At 38.4% G+C, this 14,217-nt stretch overlaps 1 long non-coding RNA gene across 1 annotated transcript; it reads right to left on the reverse strand.

Annotated features, from left to right (window-relative positions):
• Nucleotides 1-7,353: 7,353 nt before the first annotated feature.
• On the reverse strand, nt 7,354-13,397 carry LOC135969057 (uncharacterized). Its single transcript, XR_010584118.2, has 2 exons — nt 13,291-13,397; nt 7,354-7,995 (listed from the first exon to the last, which is right to left on the reverse strand). It is a non-coding gene; the product is annotated as an uncharacterized lncRNA (long non-coding RNA).
• Nucleotides 13,398-14,217: the final 820 nt, after the last annotated feature.

The following is a 14,217-nucleotide window of genomic DNA, read 5'->3' on the forward strand; positions in this document are numbered from 1 at the left end:
GCCTCCACTGATGACACCCAAGCAAACAGGGTCTACAGTGGACCTCCAGCAAACTGCAGCAGACCTGCAGAAGAGGGGCCTGACTGTTAGAAGAAAAACTAACAAGCAGAAAGCAACAACATCAACATCGACATCAACAAAAAGGACTTCCACATAAACATCCCTTCTAAAGGTCATCAGCCTCAATGATCAAAGGTAGATAAATCCATGAAGATGAGGAAAGACCAGTGCAAAAATGCTGAGAATTCCAAAAACCACAATGACTTTTCTCCAAATGATCAAAACTCCTCTCCAACAAGGACACAAAACTGAACAGAGAATGAGTTTGATGAATTGACAGAAGTAGGCTTCAGAGGTGGGTAATAACAAACTCCTCTGAGCTAAAGGAGCATGTCCTAACTCAACACAAGCTGAGAGCCTTCATAAAATGTTACAGTAACTGCTAGCTAAAAAAAAAAAAAAAAAAAAAAAAAAAAAAAACAGTTTAGAGAGGAACACAAATGACCTGATGGAGCTGCAAAACACAGCACAAGAACTTTATAAAGCATACACAAGTATCAATAGCCAAATTCATCAAGCAGAAGAAAGTATATCAGAGATTGAAGATCAACTTACTGAAGTAAGGCATGAAGACAAGATTAGAGAAAAAAAAAGATAAAAAACAAACCAAGCCTCCAAAAAATATGAAACTATGAGAAAAGACCAAACCTACAATTTATGTATGTGCCTGAAAGTGACGGGTAGAATGGAACCAAGTTGGAAACACACTTCAGGATATTATCCAGGAGAACTTCCTCAACATAGCAAGATAGGCCAACATTCAAATTCAGGAAATACAGAGAAAACCACTAAGATACTTCTCGAGAAGAGCAACTCCAAGACACATAATCGTCAGATTCTCCAAGGTTTAAACGAAAGAAACAATGTTAAGGGCAGCCAGAGAGATAGGTCAGGTTACCTACAAAGGGAAGCCCATCAGACTAACAGTGAATCTCTCTGCAGAAACGCTACAAGCCAGAAGAGAGCTGGAGCCAAAATTCAACATTCTTAAAGAAAAGAAATCAACCCAGAATTTCATATCCAGTCAAACTAAGCTTCATAAGCAAAGAAGAAATAAAATCCTTTCCAACCTGCCACTGCAAAAATACACTGAAATATAAAGACCAATGACACTATGAAGAAACTGCTTCAACTAATGTGCAAAATAAGCAGCTAGCATCATGATGACAGGATGAAATTCACACATACCAATATTAACCTTAATTGTAAATGGGCTAAATGCCCCAATTAAAAGACACGGACTGCCAAATTAGATAGTCAAGACCCATTGGTGTGCTGTATTCAGGAGACATATCACGTGCAAAGACACACATAGGCTCAAAATAAAAGGATGGAGGAATTTTACCATACAAATGGCAAACAAACAAACAAAAAAAACAAACAAAAAAACAAAAGCAGGGGTTGCAATCATGGTCTCTGATAAAACAGACTTTAAACCAACAAAGATCAAAAAAGACAAAGAAGGACATTATATAATGGTAAAGCCATCAATTCAACAAGAAAAGCTAAGTATCCTAAATATATATGCACTTAATACAGGTGCACCCAGATTTGTAAGACAAGTTCTTACAGACCTACAAACAGAGTTAGACTTCCATATAATAACAGTGGAAGACTTTAACATCCCACTGTCGATATTAGACACATCAATTAGACAGAAAATTAACAACGATATTCAGGACTTGAACTCAGCTCCAGATCAAGTGGACCTAATAGACAACTACAGAACTCTCCACCCCGAGGTAAACAGAATACACATTCTTCTCAGTGCCACGTAGCATGTATTTTAAAATTGACCACATAATTGAAATTAAAACACTCCTCAGCAAATGCAAAAAAAATGGAAATCATAACAAACAGTCCCTCAGACCACATGCAATCAAATTAGAACTCATGATTAAGAAACTCACCCAAAACCACAAAATTACAAAAAAATTGAACAATCTGCTCCTGAATGACTATGGGGCAAATAATGAAATTAAAGTAGAAATAAAAAAGTTATTTGAAACCAATGAGAACAAAGACACAGTGTACCAGAATCTCAGGAACACAGCTAAAGTCATGTTAAGAGGAAAATTTATAGCACTAAGTGGCCACATCAGAAAACTGGAAAGATCTAAAATTGACACCCTATAGTCACATTAAAAGAAGTAGAAAAGCAAGAGCAAACAAATTCAAAAGCTAGCGGAAGACAAGAAATAACTAAGATCAGAGCAGAACTGCAGGAGATGGAGACAGGAAAAACCCTTCAAAAAATTAATGAATCCAGGAGTGGGTTTTTTAAAAAGCTTAACAAAATAGATGGACCACTGGTTAGACTAATGAAAAAGAAAAGAGAAGAATCAAAGAGACACAATAAAAAATGATAAAAGGGATATCATCACCGATCCCACAGAAATACAGCCTAGCATCAGAGAATACTATAAACACCTCTACACAAATAAACCAGAAAATCGAGGAGAAATGGATAAATTCCTGGACACATACACCCTCCCAAGACTAGACCAGGAAGAAGTTGAATCCCTGAAGAGACCAATAACAAGTTCTAAAATGTAGGCAGTATAGGCAGTAGTTAATAGCCTACCAACCAAAAAAAAAAAAAAAAAAAAAAGCTCGAGACCGACGAATTCACAGCCAAATTCTACCAAAGAGGAGCTGGTATCACTCCTTCTGAAATTATTCCAAACAATAGGAAAAGAGGAAATCCACCCTAACCCCTTTTACGAGGCCAGCATCATCTGGATACTAAAACCTGGAAGAGACACAACAACAACAAAAATATTTTAGGCCAGTATCCCTGATGAACATTGATGTAAGATTCCTCAATAAAATACTGGCAAACTGAATCCAACAGTATACCAAAAAGGTTATCCACCATGATCAAGTCAGCTTCATCCCTGGGATGCAAGGCTGGTTCAACATACACAAATCAATGAATGTAACCCATCACATAAACAGAACCTATAACAAAAACTACAGGATTATCTCAATAGATGTAGAAAATGTCTTTGACAAAATTCAACACCTTTTCATGCTAAAATCTCTCAATGAACTAGGCATTGATGGAACATATCTCAAAATAATAAGGCCTACTTATAACAAACATATAGCCAATATCATATTAAATGGGCAAAAGCTAGAAGCATTCCCTTTGTAACCCAGCAGTAGAAAAGGATGCCCTCCCACACCACTCCTATTCAACATAGTATTGGAAGTTCTGGCCAGGGCAATCAGACAAGAGAAAAAAAAAAGGGGTATTCAAATAGGAAGAGAGGAAGTCAAATTGTCTGTTTGCAGATGGCATGATTGTATATTTAGAAAACCCCATCATTGCAGCCCCAAAACTCCTTTAGCTGATAAACAACTTTAGCAAAGTCTCAGGACACAAAATCAATGCACAAAAATCACAAGCATTCCTGTACATTAATAATAGACAAACAGAGAGCCAAATCATGAGTGAACTCCCATTCACAATTGCTACAAAGAGAATAAAACACCTAGGAATACAATTTACAAGGGAGGTGAAGGACCTCCTCTAGGAGAACTACAAACCACTGCTTAAGGAAATAAGAGAGGACACAAACAAATGGAAAAAATTTCATGCTGGTGTATAGAAAGCATCAATATTGTGACAATGGCCATACTGCCCAAAGTGATTTATAGATTTAATGCCATTCCCATGAAACTATCATTGACTTTCTTTGTGGAATTAGAAAAAACTACCTTAAATTTCATATGGAACCAAAAATGAGCCTGTATTGCCAAGACAAACGTAAGCAAAAAGAACAAATCTGGAGGCTTCCCGCTACCTGACTTCAAACCATACTACAAGGCTACAGTAACCAAAACAGCATGGTACTGGTCCAAAGCAGATATACAGACTAATGGAACAGAACATAGGCCTCAGAAATAACACCACACATCTACAGCCATCTGATCTTCAATAAACTTGACAAAAAACAAGCAAAAAGAACAAATCTGCAGGCATCATGATACCTGACTTCTAACTATACTACAAGGCTACAGTAACCAAAACAGCATGGTACTGGTCCAAAGCAGATATATAGAACGATGGAACAGAACGTAGGCCTCAGAAATAACACTACACATCTACAACCATCTGATCTTCAACAAAGCTGACAAAAAAAGCAATGTTTATTTAATAAACAGTGCTGTAAAAACTGCCTAGCTATATGCAGAAAACTGAAACTAGATCCCTTCATTACAACTTTTACAAAAATTAACTCAAGACAGATTAAACACTTAAATGTAAAACCTAAAACTATAAAAACCCTAGAAGAAAACCTAGGCAATATCATTCAGGACATAGGCATTGTGACTAAAACACAAAAAGCAATTGCAACAAAAGCCAAGACTGGCAATGGTGTCTTATTAAACTAAAGAGATTATGTAAAGCAAAAGAAACTGTCAGCAGAGTGAACAGGCAACCTATAGAATGGGATAAAAGTTTTGCAGTCTATCCATCTGACAAAGGTTAATATCCAGAATCTACAAGGAATTTAAACATATTTATAAGAAACAAACCACCCCATCAAAAAGTGGGCAAAGGATATGAATATACACTTCTCAAAAGAAGACTTTTATGTGGCCAAAAAACATATAAAAAAGGCTCATCGTCACTGGTCATTAGAGAAATGCAAATCAAAACCACAATGAGATACAATCTCACACCAGTTAGAATGGTGATCATCAAAAAGTAAGGAAACAGTCGGGCGTGGTGGCTCAGGTCTGTAATCCCAGCACTTTGGGAGACGGAGGTGGGTGGATCATGAGGTCAGGAGTTCAAGACCAGCTTGGCTAACATGGTGAAACCCCATCTATATTAAAAATACAAATAAATTAGCTGGGCATGGTGGTGCATTCCTGAAATCTCAGCTACTCAGTAGGCTGAGGCAGAAAAATTGCTTGAACCAGGACCCAGGAGGCAGAGGTAGCAGTGAGCCAAGATCATGCCACTGCACTTCAGCTTGGGCTACAGAGCGAAACTCTATCTCAAAAATAAATAAATAAATAAATACAGTACGGAAACAACAGATCTTGAAGAGGCTGTGGAGAAACAGGAATGCCTTTACACTGTTGGTGGGAGTGTAATTAGTTCAAGCATTGTGGAAGACAGTGTGGTGATTTCTCAAGGGTCTAGGACCAGAAATACCATTTGACCCATCAATTCCATCACTGGATATATACCCAAAGGATTATAAATCATCCTACTTTAAAGACACATCCACACATATGTTTGTTGCAGCACTATTTACAATGGCAAAGAATTGGAACAAACCCAAATGCCCATCAGTGATAGACTGGATAAAGAAAATGTGGCACATATGCCCCATGAAATACTATGCAGCCATTAAAAAACCAAATACTGGGGGTGGGGGGGCGGTGCCCAAGATGGCCAAATAGAAACAGCTCCAGCCTCCAGCTCCCAGTGTGAGTGACACAGAAGCTGGGTGATTTCTGCATTTTCAACTGAGGTACAGGGTTCATCTCACTGGGGCATGTTAGACAGTTGGCACTGGTCCGTGGGTGCAGCCCGACCACCGAGAGCTGAAGCAGGGCGAGGCATGGCCTCACCTGGGAAGCACAAAGGGGAAGGGAATTCCTTTTTGTAGCCAAAGGAAATTGAGACGCACAACACCTGGAAAATCGGGTAACTCCTACCTGACAGAGTCAAGATCCGTCAGTTTGCTGTATTCAGGAGACCCATCTCACATGCAGAGACACACATAGGCTCAATACAAAGGGATGGAGGAAGATATATCAAGCAAATGGAAAACAAAAAAAAAGCAGGGGTTGTAATCCTAGTCTCTGATAAAACAGACTTTAAACTGTTGGGGTCCGTGCCGGGGGTGGTGGAGAATGAAAGAACACACAAGAGACAAAGACACACAGAGAACATGGCGGCCGCGCTCAGAGCCTCTGCCTCACTTTATTTATACTCCATAAACCCCACGTCAGCAGAAAGAATGCAATGCAAAACAAACTTTCTTTTCCCAGATATAACCTTCTACTCAGTTCTTTGTTTCTATGCTCTTCCTTATCTGCCCGCCTTCTTGGCGCCTACGGGAGTTCATTAAAAGTTCAATTGGAGATACTGTCCTTGAGCCCTATCTATTCTCAGCATACTGTTTTCAAAGGCCACTGCATTTCCCCCCCCTTTTTTTTTGTTTTGCCTCAATCCTAAAAAGGTAGCCCATATTTGTTCTTGTGTTTTCTTTTGTTTTTGGAGGCGACAGAGGGAGCATCGGATCACCAAAAGAAGTAGACCCAATCCGAGTGCCCAAAACAATATACTTCCAGAGATTGTAGAAATCCATGTTTTCATTTGGGTCCATGGGTTAAAGGCAGCAAGGCGCTGACCCAGCTCTTGCAGGGTTACGGTTCCAGACAACACATGTAATTGTTGTCAAAATGCTTCAGAAATGTTCTGAGTGAGCTCTTGGATGTCCAAACTAATATTTTTATGGCCTACTAATAATTTTTGGATTACGGTCCAATTTTGAGAGATGTTAAAAGGCACAGGCGTTACACAAAATTGAGTGGAGTTCCAATCACATTGTAATGTTATCCCAGTATTGAGTACAGTGAGCTGATCTCCAAGCTATGTCAATGCCTGCTCCATGTTGTCCAATCTTTCAGCAAGTTGATAATCAATGTTTCGTTGTTGAAGCCAAAACCGGTGAGATTGCTCGTGCCATTGCTGCACAAATTCAGCATTTTGTATGCTTTGATAAAGAGCGAGTCCTGCTACGGTCGCAGTGGAGATGATGGCGACAAGGCTCATCACCGAGGCAATTATAAGTCCAAGGGCATGGCGGGTTCACTGGAGATAAGTCCAAATATAAGTTTCAAGAGGTGATGCCCCCCACAGTCGCGTAAGGTTAACAGGTAGCCAAATTTCCTTACGAGCCCTGAGGATATAAATATCCCCAGTAAAGTTGTGCCACCAGGAATGATTGAGGCAAGACAAAAATGTACACATATCTGTACAATTAACAATCCCCATATCATTATCCCATGTCAAATTCCCTGCTAATAATAGGTAGGGCTTATGGACACAAGCAATAATATATCAGGAGGTATTTCGATATAACTGAATATGAAAGGAGTTAGTTGGGTTAGAAAGATTAAGGGACATATTCCCCACAAAAGTGCTAATGGCATCGCCTGCAGCTAACAACTTCCAAAGATGACTCTGTACTTCAGGCCTCCTTCACGCCATACCAAGGTTTCATTACTGTTAGCAGCAATACTTTTATTTACCCAGTGTCATTTCAAAGGTATGTGACTAAATTTTATTTGAAAATCACCGTGCACACTCCAATCAGTTATTTACATTCCATTGTATTCTAATAAAATCCGGGGTTTAGTTCCCCGACATTGTTGTCACTCCAGCACCTCAATATTAGGAGAAACCTCTAGAATAGGACAAAAAAGTAAAGAACTAGGAATAGTTTCATTACTATATATAGTATGATTATATTAAAAGCTTCTAGTTACAATAATAACAGTATTAGCAGCCCCATGACTATGATTATAATGAACAGCCCAGGCTTCATGCGATTTTCGGAGACAATGAGAACTATTTCCCATACATATTGGAAGTCCTTCCACTCCAAATTGATATGTGTTGTTTATAATTCCCATTTCCCATTCTATATTGTCTTTGTCTATATAGGGGGACGGCATCCAAGTAGTGTCATTGGTGAAAACCTTAATTTCCTCCTCCCCCCAGGTGGCTCCCTGATACAAGTGTGGAAAGGGAATATAAGTCCAATATTCATACAAAGCCTCACTAAGAGAAATAAGCCCCCCTTCGAGGCACATCCAACAAAGGAAGAAATGCATGCTGAATCCAGTTTTCTTTTCAACAGGGTTTCAATCATCTTGTAGGAAACCACTCAGGTCCGCTCCCTGTAAGGACAAGAGCATAGCCCCATCCCTGTTTTAGAACTTGCCCTTGAATATACTTACCTTCTTCATTAGGATACCAAACCTTTAAATTGTCAGTGGGGACTATCACCGAGGGAGGTGAGGAAAGATGGGTTACGGCAGCGGAATCTTGCAATTGTCTTCCTTGATTCAAAAAAAGTAAAAAGAACCTTCAAAATCTGGTTTCTGGGGGGCTCATTTCCCCCTTTTTGTTTTGTTTTAATAGTTGAGTTTTTAAAGTTAAATTTGCGCACTCAATGATGGCTTGACCTTGACTGTTGCCCGGGATACCGATGATATGTTGAATATTGTATTGCTGTAAGAAAACTTGTAATTTACGAGAGACATAGGCAGAGGCATTATTAGTTTTAAGTATAAGAGGAATGCCCATGATGGCGAAACAAGTTAAGAGATGAGTAATAACAGAAATGAGAAAAGGTACCAATGGTATGATGAACATACTTTAATCATCCAAAAGAAGGGACACCTCGTGGATTAACCCCAGGATGGAAGGATGGAATGCTCAAAGGAGCACAGGAAGGACAAGCTCGAATAAGAGAACGAGCTTGTTTATAAGTTAAATGAAACCGTCGTTGAAGGCCAGAACTATTAGTGTGATGTAGAGTATATTTTTGTTCTGCAGCATGTAGGTGGCCTATTAAAAGGGAATCAATCTGAGTATTACCATGAACTAATGGTCCAGGAAGTTGAGAATGAGAACGAAGATGAGTGATGAATAAAGGAGCTCGACGTTGGCTCAAAGTAGAAGATAACAAGGAAAAGAATTTTTGAAGAGAAGAAGTAGCACAAAGAGGTAAAGTGGCCTGAGAAATATAAGAAGTAACATAAACGGCGTATTGAGAATCACTAACAATGTTACAACCAGTAGTAGGGAAATCAAGTAAGATCATCAGAACAGCAAGCAATTCTCTCTGTTGCACCGAGGGATAAGGATAAACTGTAACTCGAGATTGATGAACACTCCAATATCCAGCCTTACCATTGCTACTAGCATCAGTAAAAAAGGTAGGACCTTGAACAGGAAATACAGAAATTGGTGAGAAAGGCAACACAGAATGTTGCCTAAAAAAATGAAAAGATCGGAGACTTAGGAGATTGGGTAGAAAATTGTCCAACAAAAGAAGCGCAAGCAACTTGCCAAGAATCAGAAGTTGCAAGAAGATAAGTGATCTGACTATGAGTGAATTGAGAGATAATTAAGGAAGGATCTCCTCCCCAAAGTTGTCGACAGTGATGCCGTCCTTTGATGATCAGTTCAGCTAAACGATCGATATAAATAGCCAAGCGTTTAGATATTTTGATCCATTTTAGTGGTCGATTAGTTTGATGAATCATTCCTGTGGGAGAATGTAAAGTATGAAATAAACAAAAGGAAGGGCCTTTTGAAGTTGCTGTTCAACAAGCTGGAGTTCCTGTAAAACCAAAGGAGTTAAATGGCGTGAGTTGTCCAAGTGACTGTCTCCTTCTAGAATAGAAAAAAGATGTTATAACTGATATGTTGGTATTCCTAAAACAGGACGCATCCAATTAATGTCTCCTAGAAGCTTTTGAAAATCATTTAATGTTTTTAAATGATCACGTCGAATTTGAATTTTTTGGGGTCAAATATTTTGTGCCCCCAAGGTATAACCTAAATATTGAATAGGAAAATCCAGTTAAATTTTTTCTGTGGCAATATTAAGTGAGTAGAAAGAAAGCTGAGTTTGTAATGATATAAAAGCATCTTGCTGCTTTTCTCTGGTAGGTGCAGCAAGAAGAATGTCATCTATATAATGATATAAAAGAACAGAAGGATGACGCTTTCGAACAGGATCCAAGGCCCTATGGACAAATTCTTGACACAAGATAGGGCTGTTTAACACACCTTGAGGTAAAACTTTCCATTGATATCGAGGGCTATTAAGTATACCCTGAGAAAGCTTCTACTGATATTTTTGAATAGTTTGTCCATTATTATTTTTAGGAATAATAAAAGCAAACTTTTTACAATCTTGAGGTTATAATGGAATAGAGAAAAAACAATTTTTGAGATCTATGACCATTAATTTTTAACTTTGTGGAATAAGGGCAGGATTAGGAAGACCAGGCTGTAAACTTTCCCTAGGTTTAATGTAGACACTTATAGTTTTAAGACAAGACAAAGACGGGAATTCCATGCAGAAATACGTGGCTTTATATTCCTCTCGGCCATTTGTTTTTTGACTTACTCTTTTAGAGTCCTAAGTATTTCTTTAAATAATGGTCACTGTTTCACCTAAATAGGAGTGGTGGCTATGAGTTTAAAGGATTGTAGCCCATTCTGAACATCATATTTTTGGCAGCTGAGGAAATATGAGGAATGTTTAAAAAAGCAGCAAATTGTTGTGAAAGATCTTGTTCCCAAAAATTAATATTGATAGGAACAATATAAAAATAAAAAAAAAACACTTGACCTTGTTGACCTTTAGGACCGACACAGGTTAAAGGTTCTACATTTTGATAAATCACAGAAGCAGCACCCAAGCCAGTGAGTATAACTGAAACTTGTCTTTTTTCCCATTGTATAGGCCACTAATTTAAACAAATAATAGACATATTCACCCCCGTATCAATTAACCCCTTAAAAACTATTTCATTAATGTGCAATGAACATAAGGGCTTTTGATTAGAAACTAAAGTTTCCCAAAAAACAGTTTTTTCTGTGCTACCAAACCCTCCCTATTGAGAATACATTCCCCTGCCTCTAGGCATATAAATTGTGAGACTTGAACCATAATAAGAATTTTATTAGTAACATCATGTCCTTTTGGCAAAGGGCCACACACTCTAATAGCTAATTTATATACTCCTCTATTAGGAGACAAAGTATAAGGCTGAGTAATAGCTAAGTCAGCAGCGGCGCTCTGCTTAGTTGCCGCATAAGGCTGAGAAACTGGGGTAAGGTGTGGGATCCTTAAGGAGGACTTGAATTTATTCCTTGATGTTGTAGGTCATTGCTCACTGGGTATTGTAGTAGACTTGTATTGTAATTTTTGGGGCCCCAAGTCTGTGGGCCCCGGCTCCCATTTCCCAGGAGAGGAGACAGTAAATTTTCACTTTTATCAGTTTTGGAACGACATTTATTTGTCCAATGTCGACCTTTTATCACAACATTTGTACACCTCTGAAGGCAGCTTTTTGCCTTGAGGAATAAAAGTATTCAATTTTTATGACATTCTTTTTTGAAACGTCTAGGTTTACCACACTGCAAGCAAACACCTTGTTTGTTATTTCCTTTTAAGGCTTTAGACAAAGCTCCAGCAAATAATTGAGCATTATAAATAGCCCCTCCAACATTAACACAAGTTTTAATATATTTATCTAAATTGGCCCCATTGGCCTTTAATGATTTTAACAATTTTTAACAGTCAGCATAAGCATTTTTAAAAGACAATGTTTGTAACAAAATTTTTGAAGCAAGGCCAGCACCCACAATTTTGAAGACAACATCCTGAAGACGGGCTACGAAATCTGGACATGATTCATTTGTGCCCTGTAAAATCTTCACAGAGGAAAGGGAAGATTTTCCTGTTATCTCTACCTTATTTTAGGCCCTTAAAAACAAAGTCTTGATTTGAGTAAGGGCAACATCATCTAGACCAGCCTGAACATTAAGAGTAGCATATTGGCCCGTGCCTGTGAGTTGTTCCTCAGTGGCTCCTGGGGGATCACACATAACATTTTTTCTAGCCTGTACATGCACCTTGTTCATTTACCAGCTGTGCAATTGTAACCACTGAGAACGATCAAGAAAAGCCTTCCCCAAAGTCTTCCAGTCTATAGGAATCATCAAATTTTCTGATGAAAAAACATCAAGAAGACCAAGGATAAAAGGAGATTGAGGTCCATAGTTAGAAATGGCAGCTTTCACTTCTTTTAAAAATTTAATTTGTAAGGGATTAAATTGGACATTATTGCCACCATTTAAAAACTGAGCATTAGGAGCAAAAGAAGCACAAATAATTGGAAACAGATCCAGCTCCTTAAAATTTTTTTTTAATTAAAAGTATATATAATATATAATAATACTCATATCCCCAAATATAAAGAATTCCAACATATTAATAGGAAAAGGCAAATAACCCAACCAAAAGTAGCAGAACAAAGAAATGACAATAAACCTATATGTCTAACATCATTACTCACTAGGAAATATGTATATTAATACCAAATTGAGAATCATTACATACACAATACAATGGTTAAAATTTAAAAACACAGAAAATATCAAGAGGTAGTTAATGTGTTAAGCAACTCGAATACTCAACTTCTATTTGGAGTGTAAATTGGTGGAACCTATGCACCCCTATAACATAACAATTTCCTAGAAAAATTGTGTGCACATTGTTGGGGTTATTAATACTATAGTAATATTAATAGTTAATATTAATGTGCTTATTTATTGACTATTGAAATACTCATAATATTTTAACAAACAATAAGATATACATATACACTGGTTTTGACATATTAAACAGGTGTTTAGTATAAATTTAAAGTATGTCTGATGTGAACAGGGCTTCAACTTTGCCAAACAAAGGTAAAGATAAGGAAGCCGGGGGGTTGGAGGCTCTGGAAAATCCTCTTTTAACAGGGCAGAAGGAAAAGAAACAGGGAAAGCTCACAAAGGTGAATTAGAAGAATATATCTGTAATATTTGTTGAAGCATTTCCATAATACACTGCATGTCAGAATTTCCCTTAGAAGAAGGAAGAGCTGGCTTTTTCTCTTCTCCCCCTTTTTGCTACCCACCCCCATCCTGTGTTATCCTGGCACAAATGGGCTCCATTTCAGATTTATTTATTTATTTTTTTTCCAAATCCTCAGATACCTTTCCTCCTGTGGCTACATTACCACACTCTGAATCAGTCTCAAGTAACTCTAATGTCTGAGTGATAGAGTCACACAAGGTCCACAATTTTAGAGGCATAATATCCCCTAACTGGAGAGCTCTAAGCAGAGCTTTTACTACCTGTAACCATTTTCTCCGATTCAGCTGCACTTTAGTCTGATACTGAAACCAGTAACAATGTTGTTCAACATGGGCAAACAATCGCTTCAAAGTCTTTTTCTTTCACTTCTACTCCCATAGACAGCAACAGTCCTTGAAACAGCCATAAATATTCTGAGGCCAGAGAGATGGAATTCCCATAATAAAAGCTTAAGAAGGTTCCCCTTAACAATATCCGGGCCTTACCCGCCCCTAGGGGGTTCCCCTTCTTGTTCTCCCCTACTCACCCGTGCTGACCCTGCTCGCTGCGCCACTTGTTGGGGTCCGTGCCGGGGGTGGTGGAGAATGAAAGAACACACAAAAAACAAAGACACACAGAGAACATGGCGGCCGCGCTCAGAGCCTCCGCCTCACTTTATTTATACTCCATAAACCCCACGTCAGCAGAAAGAATGCAATGCAAAACAAACTTTCTTTTCCCAGATGTAACCTTCTACTCAGTTCTTTGTTTCTATGCTCTTCCTTATCTGCCCGCTTTCTTGGCGCCTACGGGAGTTCATTAAAAGTTCAATTGGAGATACTGTCCTTGAGCCCTATCTATTCTCAGCATACTGTTTTCAAAGGCCCCTGCATTAAACCACCAAAGATCAAAAGACACAAAGAAGGCCATTACATAATGCTAAAGGGATCGATTCAACAGGAAGAGCTAACTATCCTAAATATATATGCACCCAACACAGGAGCACCCAGATTCATAAAGCAAGTCCTTAGAGACTTACAAAGAGACTAAGACTCCCCTACAATAATAATGGGAAACTATAACACCTCTCTGTCAACATTAGACAGATCAACAAGACAGAAAGTTAACAAGGATATCCAGGAATTGAACTCAACTCTGCACCAAGCGGACCTAATAGACATCTACAGAACTCTCCACCCCAAAGCAAGAGAATATACATTCTTCTCAGCACCACATCACACTTATTCCAAAATTGACCACATAGTTGGAAGTAAAGCACTCCTCAACAAATGGAAAAGAACAGAAATTATAACAAATGTTCTCTCAGACCACAATGCAATCAAACTAGAAAGAAGGACTAAGAAATTCAATCAAAACCGCTCAACTACATGGAAACTGAACAACCTGCTTCTGAATGACTACTGGGTACATAACAAAATGAAGGCAGAAATAAAGATGTTCTTTGAAACCAATG

This window comes from Macaca fascicularis, chromosome X, assembly GCF_037993035.2.
Source record: "Macaca fascicularis isolate 582-1 chromosome X, T2T-MFA8v1.1".
NCBI lineage: Eukaryota > Metazoa > Chordata > Mammalia > Primates > Cercopithecidae > Macaca > Macaca fascicularis.